Raw genomic sequence first — 12,476 nt, 5'->3', positions numbered from 1 at the left:
GCTGGGGGTAAAGTCAGCTCCACCAAACCACATGGCAGAGGACAAGGGAGAGATGCTGCTAAGAAGGCCAAACCAATCAGTGCCATCTCTGATTGCTGGTTCATTTTTGAAAAGAGACTGTAGAGAATGTTATGATAAAATTGCAATCCTCAGGGTCCAACAATCAGTACACTCTTCTACCCCTTCCTCTTGTGTTTTTTTTTTTTTGGTTGTTGTTTGCTTTAGACGGAGTGTCTGCTCTTGTTGCCCAGGTTGGAGTGCAATGGCATGATTTTGGCTCACTACAGCCTCCGCCTCTTGGATTCAAGTGATTTTCCTGTCTCAGCCTCTCAAGTAGCTGGGATTACAGCTGCACACCACCACGCCCAGCTAATTTTTATATTGTTAGTAGAGATGGGGTTTTGCCATGTTGGCCAGGCTGGTCTTGAACTCCTGGCCTCAGGTGATCCGCCTGCCTCAGCCTCCCAAAGTGCTGGAATTACAGGCATGAACCACCATGCCCGGCACACCCCTCTTATCACTGTGTCCCACACCTAGGAGCAGGACTTCCCCAAGGTCATTGAGAGTAACATTGTAAATGGTGGCATCTTGAGCCCATCTTTAGGAGAAAGGTCTTCCATAAGTTTACAGAAATCAAGTGACCTAACGTCACATCACAGTCCCTTTCCGGTGGACACTCACTCTCCCCACCATTAACCTGAAAACCGGAGAGGGCTGAAGGAGCCTTGCTGGTAACCTTCAAACTTCCATTCCTCGCTCAACACAATGCCTCAGGAACCATTTATTTACCGGGAGGTGCAACGGAACTAGTTGAATCGCCCTAGCTTATATTAACTAGATGCTATCAAGTAGTCTAACAGTAAAATTGAGGCTTTCACAAAGGCTTTGTGAATTCCCCCGTTCAAAATAAAACACACTCAGCCTGTTCATAACTTTTGCCCTGAAAATCTTTCTTTAATCTTTGCTGACAGGAATTAAATATGCACTTTCCCTAGGATGACATAGGACAAATATAATTAGTATTATGCTTTCCTTCTCCCCCAGTTCCTATAGCCTCTAAGATTGGAAATCCTACATATAGTTTGGGTTAATATTCCACCTAATTGTAGATGAAGTAATCCTTCCCCATAAAACAAGAAGAAAAACTCCAATTTAAACAATCCTTAGGCCGGGCGCGGTGGCTCAAACCTGTAATTCTAGCACTTTGAGAGGCTGAGGTGGATGAATCACTTGAGGCCAGGAGTTCAAGACCAGCCTGGCCAACATGGTGAAACCCCATCTCTACTAAAAATACAAACATTTGCCAGGTGTGGTGGCGCATGCCTGTAATCCCAGCTACTCGGGAAGCTGAGGCATGAGAATTGCTTGAGCCTGGGAGGCGGAGGTTGCAGTGAGCCAAGCTCATGCCACTGCACTGCAGCAGTCTGGGTTACAGAGAGAGACTCTGTCTCAAAAAAAAAAGCATCTTTAGAACAGGAACTAACATAACATGGTGAACACAGGTCTGTGCGGCGCAATTACATCCCATCCCTCTGAGCCGGCTTTGTTACTTCTTTATCTCCTCGTGGAATAGTTCTGATTGTTAAGTCTCATATTTAATACCTCAACAAGCTTTGCATTTTATCAGGCAAACTTTAAACTCACTTTGAGAGGTTAAGTGGCATTAGACTTTATGAAATTTCGAATCATTAAACACACATCAGGTAGCAGAAGGTTTTATATGTGCACAATTGCACTTAGCAGAGTAAGCCTGTCTGTCATCTCACCAGGTCAGCAATTCTCAAACTTGTGGATCTCAAGGTCAGTTTATACTCTTGAAAATTACTGAAGGGATGGGTGTGGTGGCTCACCCCTCTAATCCCAACACTTTGGGAGGCTGAGGCAGGTGGATTGCTTTAAGCTTAGGAGTTTGAGACCAACCCGGGCAACATGGCAAAACCCCGTCTCCACAAAAAATACAAGAATTAGCTGAGCATGGTGGCGTGCACCTGTAGTTCCAGCTACTTGGGAGGCTGAGGTGGGAGGGTTGCTTGAGCCTGGGAAGACGAGGCTGCAGTGAGTTGTGTTCATGCCACTGCACTCACCCTGGGTGGCAGAGTGAGACACTGTCTCAAAAAAAAAAAAGAAAAAAAAAAGGAAAGAAAAGCAAAAAAGAAAATTCCTGCCAGGCGTGGTGGCTCATATCTATAATCCTAGGACTTTGGGAGACTGAGGTGGGCAGATCATGAGGTCAGGAGTGCGAGACCAGCCTGACCAACATGGTGAAACCCTGTCTCTACTAAAAATACAAAAATTAGCCGGGCACGGTGGCTTGTGCCTGTAATCTCAGCTACTTGGGAGGCTGAGGCAGGAGAATCACTTGAAGCCAGGAGGCAGAGGTTGCGGTGAGCCGAGATCACACCACTGCACTCCAGCCTTGGCAACAAGAGTGAAACTGCGTATCAAAAAAAACAAAAACAAAAACAAAAAAAAACAACAAAGTTAAAACAGAAAAATTTAAAAATGTGTATTAACTTATCTTATAATAATAATAACCATAAAACCATTACATGTTAATATAAATGACGCGTTCCTAGAAAAAACAACTATATCTTCAAAAAATTCGTGACAGTGGCATTGTTTTACATTTTTGCAGATCTCTTTAATGCCTGGCTTAATAGAAGACAGCTGTATTTTCCTATCTGGTCTGCATTCATTCCGTCATGATATCACGTCACGTAGCTCTCAAAACCTCCACTGTGCACATTATTTGTGAGATAATGAAGGTGAAGAGAGCAATCAGCATCTTAATAGCATTATGAATAGTTTTGACCTCACAGACAGTTCTTTGAAAACTGCTGCCCTAGATTCACATAGTTCGAAGCCAGTTGGGTTGGGTTTTCCTTGATGTGTGGTATTAAAGGGAAGAAGGAAGGGAAGGAGGGAGTAACTCATTGAGGAACTCCTAACATCTTACAATGTTTAAAATAACCACTAAATAATGGAAACAGAACATACAGTTTCCAAGTCAGTGGAGGAATAAATGAAATGAGAAAGAAAAGAAATAAACGAACTGAATCTCAAAAGAAGGCTAGAGAGAAGAAAAAAAGAAATATTAAAAGGTGAGGGATGGCTTGGCAAGGTGGCTCACACCTGTAATACCAGCACTTTGGGAGGCCGAGGTGGTTGGATCACCTAAGGTCAGGAGTTCAAGACCAGCTTGGTCAACATGGTGAAACCCCGTCTTTACTAAAAATGCCAAAATTAGCCAGGCATAGTGGCACACACCTGTAATCCAAGCTACTTGGGAGGCTGAGGCACGAGAATTGCTTGAACCCGGGAGGTGGAGGTTGCAGTGAGCTGAGATCATGCCGTTGACTTCAGCCTGGGCAACAGAGTGAGACTGTGTCTGAAAATAAAATAAAATAAAATAAAATAAAATAAAATAAAAGATGAGGGAAATAAAAAGCACAAAATAATATGGTAGACTTTTTGCTTTTTCTTAAATAGGTGTGTTCACTCTGTGATATTTGTGATAGTTTATTTGGCCTGTACACTTATTATTTGGCCATGCATGGTGATATGGTTTGGCTGTGTCCCCACCTAAATCTCATCTTGAATTGCAGTTCCCATAATCCCAAGTGTCATGGGAGGAACCAGGTGGGAGGTAATTGAATCATGGGGTGGGTTACCCTCATGCTGTTCTCCTGATAGTGAGTGAGTTCTCACGAGATCTAATGGTTTTATCAGATGGCTTCTCCCATTTTGCTCTGCACTTCTTGCTGCTGCCATGTGAAGAAGGACCTGTTTGCTTTCCCTTCCACCATGATTCTATGTTTTCTGAGGCTTGCCCAGCCCCGTGGAACTGTGAGTCAATTAAACCTCTCTTCTTTGTAAATTACCCAGTCTCGGGTATGTCTTTACTAGCAGTGTGAGAATGGACTAATACACACCGTATGCATGTATATTTCAATATATGTGCACATACTTCACTAAAAGTATTTAAAATAAGATGACAGAGATAAATTCAAATATATTGGAAATTATTATTTTATAACTATAAATGGACAAAACGATACAGTTAAAAGACAAATATTGTCCAGTTGTCAGACCAGATTACAAAAAAATCCAACCACTCCATACGCTGCTTAGGAAAAGCACATTTAAAACATAAAGATATAGCAAGGTTGAATGTAGAAGGATGGACAGAGATGGACTGGCAAATAATAAGCAAAAACCAAGTTGATGTGGCTCTGTTAATATCAGACAAAATCAATGTTAAGGCAGAAAGAATTTTGAAAGCTTCAATTCACCAGGGAGACAGAACTACAAGGAGAAATAGGCAAATTTACCATGATAGAAGGAGCATGTAATGCACCTCTTCATATAACTGATAGATTAAATAGATGAAAATGTATATAAAGGTTATGAAGATTTGAACATCATAAATTAACAAGTTCGATCTAAGGTATATACAGAGAACATAGCACCCAACAATTACAGAATCTATCTTCTTTTCATTACTGGAATACTAGAATACTGTTTATATTCTAAGCCAAAAAACAATTCTCAGCAAATTTCAAAGAACTGATACCATTGAAACAATACTCTCTAGTTAGAAATGAATAACAAAAGGATAAAGGGGGGGAAAATTCTGTGTTTGAAAATTAAGGTACATTTCCAAAGTCAAGAGTCAAAGAAAAAAATCACATGGAATTTGGAGCCTATTTAGAACTCAAAATAATGAGAATGCTGCAAATCAAAACTTGTGACATCCCACTAAAGCTGTTCTTAGAAGGAAATCTATCCAACACACTAAATGCTTGCATTAGCAAAGAAGAAAGGCTAAAATGAACGAGCATCCAAGTTAACATGTTAGAAAAGGAGCAACAGAGAAGACTCAATAAAGTAAAAGGAAGGGAACAATAAAGATAAGATTAGAAATCAATGCAACAAGAAAACAAAGATAAATGCTGGAGAGGATCTTGGTTTTCTGAAAAGACAAATTAATGGGTCTCTTGGCGAGACTGAGAAAGGAAAAAAGAAGGCACAAACACAGTAGGATGTAACCACTCAAAAGTATCATGACCTGTTTCTTCCCACCACGTGGACTCTGCTCCGAAGGACGGTTGCTTTTCTTGCCCGGTTTGTCCACCTGTGCCAGCCACTGCCTTGTTTCGGGTGCCAGTCCTTTGAGTCCACGTGCAGGCTCCTGCCTTGCTCCCCAGACTTGCCTGTGCTGGGTTGTTCAGATCCAGCATGAGGAACCCCCCTTTCTGAATCGGGGTCAAGGATAGAATTAAGAGCTCTGCAGCAGATAAGTCAATGCTACTGTCTTCTAGATATAGAGTAGGGAAGATAAAGAATTCCAAGACTCTGATATTACAAGATAAAAAGGCTTGTGGCTTACCATGAGGCAGTACCAGCCATAATGAAGAAAATGTCATAGGCTGGGTGTGGTGGCTGATGCTTGTAATCTCAGCACTTGGGGAGGCCCAGGAGGGAAGATCGCTTGAAGGCAGAAGTTGTTGAACATCCTGGCCAACATAGTGAAACCCTGTCTCTATAAAAAATAAACAATTAGCCGGCCATGGTGGCGTGCACCTGGAGTCCCAGCTACTCAGGAGGCTGAGGCAGGAGGATGGCTTGAACCCATGAGTTAGAAGCTGCAGTGTGATGTGATCACACCACTGCATTCCAGCCTGGGTGACAGAGGGAAACCCTTTCTCTAAAACCAACCAACCAAACAAACAAACAAACCAAAACAAAAGGAAAGAAAAGAAAATGGAAAATATCATAGACCCCAAGGAACAAAATGAAAACACTCACTCAGTGGCGAGTTGGGTTTGAGCTATCTACTACTCTCCTTGACCTCTGAAACTGGGCACAGGAGAACTCACCTTAGTTCTGTTTCATTGTTCCTCTTTTTGAGCCCTCCTTCCCCAAAAGGTTACCCCAAGCTGGCGCCTCTAATCTCCTGTGAAGGTGACATTGGCCGTCCCTAAGATCCACATCTTCTCTCTGCAGCCGGCTCTCCAGAGCTTTCACCACCACCCAGACAGTGAGACCCCCGCCGTGCTGCCACCTCTGTGGCCCTCTGTCAAAGGCTTTGCGCACGGTGGAGGAAGAGAAACAGAAAATCAAGGGGTTAGGCTGGGCATGGTGGCTCACGCCTGTAATTGCAACACTTTGGGAGGACAAGGTGGGCAGGTCACTTGCGGTCAGGAGTTTGAGACCAGCCTGAGTAGAGGTTGAAACCTCGTCTCTACTAAAAATACAAAAATTAGCCGGGTGTGGTGGTGGGTGCCTGTAATCCCAGCTACCCGGGAGGCTGAGGCAGGAGAACGCAGGAGGCGGAGGTTGCAGTGAGCCAAGATCACACCACTGCACTCCAGCCTGGGTGACAGAGCGAGACTCCATCTCAAAAACAAAACAAAACAAAATAAAAACAAAAACAAAGAAAATCAAGGGGTCAATGCAGCATCGAGAGCACTGAACAACACTGCGCCTGCCCACCAATTTGACTCTTCGACTGGGGGAACCCACCACGGGAGACAAAGCATAGGGTCCAAGCAGACCAGGAAGTTGAAGAGGGTCACAGCAGCCAGTCTCTTGGCTCTTCAGCACCTCCAGGTCCCCACTTGGGGCCAGGAAAGCATGATCTGCACAAAGTGCCAGTGGCAGAAGGTGGTGACCGCCATGGGGGTGAAGAAGAGCTCCAAGCACAGCTCCAGCTGCAGCACCACGGCCAGCTGCTCTTGGGGGACGTTCTCATGGCAGATACGGAGCCCTCTGGCATATCTCATCGTCTTCTTGGTAAAAACTAGACAATGAGCCAGGCACGGTGGCTCATGCCTCCCAGCACTTTGGGAGGCTGAGGCAGGCAGATCACTTTAGGTCAGGAGTTCGAGACCAACCTGGCTAACATGGTGAAACCCCGACTCTACTAAAAATACAAAAATTAGTCGGGAGTGGTGGTACATGCCTGTAGTCTCAGCTACTCGGGAGGCTGAGGTAGGAGAATCACTTGAACCTGGGAGGCAGAGGTTGCAGTGAGCCAAGATAGCGCCACTGCACTCCAGTCTGGACGACACAGCAAGACTCCATCTCAAGAAAAAAAAAAAAAGAAAGAGTAAGCTTAAATCTCCTCGAAGTGATCATTGAAAGGTAAACATTTAAAATAAAACTTGTGGCTGAGAGCAGTGGCTCACACCTGTAATCCCAACACTTTGGGAAGCCAAGACAGGAGGATTGCTTGAGTCAAGGAGTTCAAGACCAGCCTGGGCAACACAGTGAGAGCCTTTCTCTACAAAACGTTAAAAAATTAGCTGGGCATGGCGGTGTGCACCTGTAGTCCTCGTTACTCTGGAGGCTGAGGCAGGAGGATCACTTGAGCCCAGGGGCTTCAAGGTTACAGTGAACCATGGTGGCATCACTGCAAACCAGCCTGGGCGACAGAACAAGACCCTGTCTCAAAAAAAAAAAAAAGTTTAAAAATGAATAAAATAATGAGGCCTTAACCTATGACAGATAACATATCACCTGCTGGCCCATCTGTACATCTCATTCTGCATTCGAGAACTTCAGAAGTAGAGGACCAGATGAATGGGAGTGGCCCTGCCGCCAGGGGGCTGAGCTCCACCGCTTTTGTCCTGCTCCTCCTCGCCAGGCCCTGACCATCTCTCCACTGACTTGTCCTGGCCCCTTTTCCATTTCTGTGGCCTCTTCCCTCTCCTCCTTGGAGAGTAGCCTGTCCTCTGCTCCCTGCATGCTCTCCTTCCATCCTGTCTCTTCCTGGGGTTATGATCCCAGCAACCTCTTCCCTGAGCCCAGGCGAGGTCAGGTCCCTTGCCTTTTCCTGCAGGTAGATGGGTGGGTTTTCAAAGATGTCTGGTTTCAGAAGCCGGTGGCCTCTTGTCTAACTGGACCACCTTTTCCTTTTCCACCAACGGCAGGCTTTTATACCTGGAAGAGTCATGTGGTCAAAAAGAGGAAAGTCAGTGGTTGAGCTCTTTCTAAAGCAGCTTGACCTTCTGGATCTCCCACCAGATTTTGTCCCCAACAGACTTATTTCACCCAGAGTCCAATTTTTTTTTTTGAGGCAGAGTCTTGCTCTATCACCCAGGCTGGACTTCAGTGGTGCGATCTCAGCTCACTGCAACCTCTGCCTCCCTAGTTCAAGTGATTCTCCTGCCCCAGCCTTCCAAGTAGTGGGATTACAGGTGTGCAACACCACGCCCGACTAATTTTTGTATTTTTTGTAGACAGGGTTTCACCATGTTGGCCAGGCTAGTCTCGAACTCCGAACCTCAAGTGATCCGCCTGCCTTGCCTCCCAAAGTGCTGGGATTACAGGCGTGAGCCACTGTGCTCAGCCCAGAATCCAAATTTGAACAGTTTTTTCAGGCTTCCTCCTCCCCCTACATTCCAAGAGGTTGAATTCTGTTTCCTTCCCATGGGCAATTATCCCACACGACTACACACACATCCATCTCTCACTTCTGCTTTTTCTTTCTTTCTTTCTTATTTTGTTGTTGTTGTTTTGAGACAGGGTCCCACTCTGTTGCCCAGGCTAGAGTTCAGTGGTGCAATCACGGCACACTGCAGCCTTCACCTTTCGGGCTCAAGCGATCCTCACACCTCAGCCTCCCGAGAAGCTGGGCCAGAGGTGCACACCACTGCATCTGGCTAATTTTTTGTATTTTTGGCAGAGACGGGGTTTCACCATGTTACCAAGAGTTGTCGAACTCTTGAGCTCAGGCAGTCCACCCGCTTTGGCCTCCCAAAGTGCTAGGATTACAAGTGTGAGCCACCATGCCCAGCCCCAAGTTTGTTTTTAGAAAAAAAAACCTAGCACTGTCCCTTGCCTATAACAGACACTCAAATCCTTGTGGAATGTAAGGATGGAGGTTGGATGTGCCTGTGAGTACTTGCTAGCTGATGACACAAGCAAAGAATGTGTCAGAACCTGCGCCTTTTGTCTTCTGTCCTTTATCTGCATTCTGTTGCCCGGGTTACTGGTATGGGGACATCTTTGGTGCTGAGGTCTAGGTTCCAATGAGTCAAAGGGAGAATTCAAACTAAGTTGTTTGGCAGCACCCCAAGACTGTGCTGACCTCACACACAGCTGTATCACAGGAGTGGGTGGTGCAACATCTCAAATCCAATTCAGCTGAGCAATGGTTCGGGCTGAGTCACACCATGTATGAATCGGGGGGCGGGGGTATGTGGCTCCTCTCCAACAAGCCACACTGTCTGCTTCCCTGTCACAAAACACATGGAGCACTCTGTGCGAGGTACTGTTCTAGGAGCTGGAGACAAGAGTGAACAGGATGAACAGAAAACAAGTAGACAAACCAACAAGGCAATTTTACAGGAAGAAAGGAAGTAGGCCAGGCAAGGTGGCTCACGTCTGTGATCTCAACGCTTTGGGAGGCCCAGGCAGGAGGACTGCTTGAGGCCAGGAGTTCAAAACCAGCCTGGTCAACATAGCGATACCCCATCTCTACAAAAAGTGAAATAAAAAGTCAGGCATGGTGGCTCACACCGCTCACACCTATAATCCCAGCTACTTAGGAGGCTGAGGCAGGAGGAGGATTGCTTAAGGCTGGGTGTTTGAGATCAGCCTGGGCAACATAGTGAGACCCCCTGTCTCTACAAAAAAGGATAAAAATAAAAAATTAGCCAGGCATGGTGGTGCACACCTGTAGTCCTAGATACTCAGGAGGCTGAGGCGGGAGGATCACTTGAGCCTAGGGGTTGGAAATTAAAATGAACTATGATGGCACCACTCCAATCCAGTGGTCCTGTCTGGGGGAAAATAAAGGGAAAGAAAATAAATCGGCTAGGCGTGGTGGTTCATGCCTGTAACCCCAGCACTTTGGGAAGCTGAGGCGGGCACATCACTTGAGGTCAGGAGTTTGAGACCAGCCTGGCCAACATGGTGAAACTCTGTCTCTACTAAAAATACAAAAATTAGCCAGGTATGGTGGTGGGCACTGGTAATCCCAGCTACTCAGGAGACTGGGGCAGGAGAATCACCTTAACCTCGGAGGCAGAGATTGCAGTCAGCCGAGATCGTGCCGCTGCACTCCAGCCTGGGCGACAGAGGAAGACTCTGCCTCAAAAAAAAAAAAAAAAAAAAAAGACCAAAAATCAAACAACAACAACAACAACAACAACAACAACAAAAAGCAAGCAGGGAAATTGAGAGAGAGAGAGAGAGAGATGGGCAGGGCCTGTCAGGAAAGGCCTGGGACATTTGAATGGGTGAGAAGGAGCCACTATCTGAAGAGCGTTCCAGGTAGGGGCACCAGCGGGAACTTAGCCTGAACCATGGCTCGGTTGAGTTGGACTTGAGATGTCGCACCGCCCACTCCCATGATGCAGCTGTACGTAAGGTCAACACAGCCTTGGGATGCTGCAAAACAGCTTAGTCCGAATTCTCCTTTTTTTTTTTTTTTTTTTTTGAGACAGAGTCTCACTCTGTTGCCCAGGCTGGAGTGCAGAGGCGATCTCGGCTCACTGCAACCTCCACCTCCCGGGTTCACGCCATTCTCCTGACTCAGCCTCCTGAGTAGCTGGGATTACAGGCACTCACCACCACACCTGGCTAATTTTTGTATTTTTAGTAGAGATGAGGTTTCACCATATTGGTCAGGCTGGTCTCAAACTCCTGAGCTCAGGTGATCAACCCACCTTGGCCTCCCAAAGTGTTGGAATTACAGGCGTGAGCCACTGTGCCCGGCCTGAATTCTCCCTTTGACCTCATGGAACCTAGGCCTCAGCACCAAGGATGTCTGAAGCTCTGAAGCTCTGAGGTGGGAGAAACTGCTGTGTTGGAAGGACGGAAAGGAGGCTGGAGGAGGGGCCCTGGCTGCTCTGCCTGTGGCCACAGGGAGAGTGCACTGGAGCCAGCTGTAAAGTGCTGACTTTAGTTAGGAGCTGTTTGCCCTCAGCTGATGGTTACCTCATCCGTTGATCATATCGTCCTCTCCTGATCTGTGATACGTTCTGATAAGCTGCTGCAGCCAGTCAGAATCTGACAGCCCCCTTCTGGTTCCATGCCCTTGTGGTATCTTGACAACAGAAACCCACATTGAGCCACACTGTCCTTGTCAGCATCCCACAATGACAGATAGGGTAAAGGTCAGATATGGGGCACCCAAAACAGAATGGGAAGCATTTTAAGATGAAAGGGGGCCAAATGTGGTGGCTCATGCCGGAAATCCCAGCACTTTGGGAGGCTAAAGCAGAAGGATTGCTTGAATTCAATTGTTTGAGACCAGCCTGGGCAACATAGCGGTAGCCCATCGCTACAAAAAATTTAAAAATTAGCTAAGTGTGCTGGTGCATGCTTGTATTTGCAACTACTCAGGAAGCTGAAGTGGGAGGACTGCCTAAGCCCAGGAGTTCCAGGCTATAGTGAGCTGCAATCACGCCATTGCACTCTAGCCTGGGCGACAGAGCCAGACTCCATTTCTTTAAAAAAAAAAAAAAAAATGCTGGGCCCGGTGGCTCATGCCAAAGTGCTGTAATCCCAGCACTTTGGGAGGCTGAGGCGGCAGATCACTTGAGGTCAGGAGTTCCAGACCAGCCTTGCCAACACGCTGAAACCCCATGTCTGCTAAAAATATAAAGATTAGCCAGGTGTGATGGCTGGCACCTGTAATCCCATCTACTCAGCAGGCTGAGGCAGAAGAATTGCTCGAACCCAGGAGGCGGAGGTTGCAGTGAGCTGAGATTGCACCACTGCACTCCAGCCTGGGTGACAGAGCGAGCGACTCAGTCTCAAAAAGAAAAAAGAAAAAAAAAAAAGCAAGGGAATGCAGATGTCTCCAGCTATATGGGCACCTGGGCACCTGGTCACCAGCATGCACCAACAGGGGAAGTGGAGGGAAAGGAGGAGTGTGGGCCTAGCCAGGGGACAGGATTTGAGTTAGCCACTGCCCTCATTTGCCTGTAGGCTGGCCCTTCCTTACAGTTCAACCTGCTGCAGCCCAGCTGTACCTGTTTTGAAACCACCCTGACAGGCTAACATCAGGAAACCCTATCTGCTGGGAAAGGGAAGTTTCCCAGATGCCTCCCCTCCACCAGCTGCTGCCCCTACAGGCCCATGGTGCCAACATCTTGGGAATAGGGCCCCAATTACACAGACTCTGCCACCCCATCCTTCCAGTTGCTCAGGCCCTGAGAGATCTCTGATTCTTCTCTTTACCCCATCAGCAAATCCTTTCCACCCTGTCTTCAGAATAGCTCCCCAATCCAGCCACTTTTTAGCACAGCCCTGGTCCAGGCTCTCAGCACTTTCTCAGCTGTGTCTCTGCAGCATCTGCTCTCTGGTTCCCTACTTCACACCACGCAGCAGCCAGAATGATCTTATAAAAACATAAGCAGGGCTGGGTGCAGTGGCTCACACCTGTAATCCCAAAACTTTGGGAGGCCAAGGCGGGAGGATCACTTGAGCCCAGGAGTTCAAGACCAGCCTGGGCAACATAG

At 46.8% G+C, this 12,476-nt stretch overlaps 1 pseudogene; it reads right to left on the bottom strand.

Annotated features, from left to right (window-relative positions):
• Nucleotides 1–1,667: 1,667 nt before the first annotated feature.
• On the bottom strand, nucleotides 1,668–8,830 carry LOC129394677 (uncharacterized; annotated as a pseudogene).
• Between the last annotated feature and the right edge of the window lie 3,646 nt (nucleotides 8,831–12,476).

Source organism: Pan paniscus, chromosome 20 (genome assembly GCF_029289425.2).
Source record: "Pan paniscus chromosome 20, NHGRI_mPanPan1-v2.0_pri, whole genome shotgun sequence".
NCBI classification, from domain to species: Eukaryota; Metazoa; Chordata; class Mammalia; order Primates; family Hominidae; genus Pan; species Pan paniscus.
The sequence above is the reverse complement of the archived record's forward strand: the minus strand, read 5'-3'. Positions and strand labels throughout refer to the sequence as shown.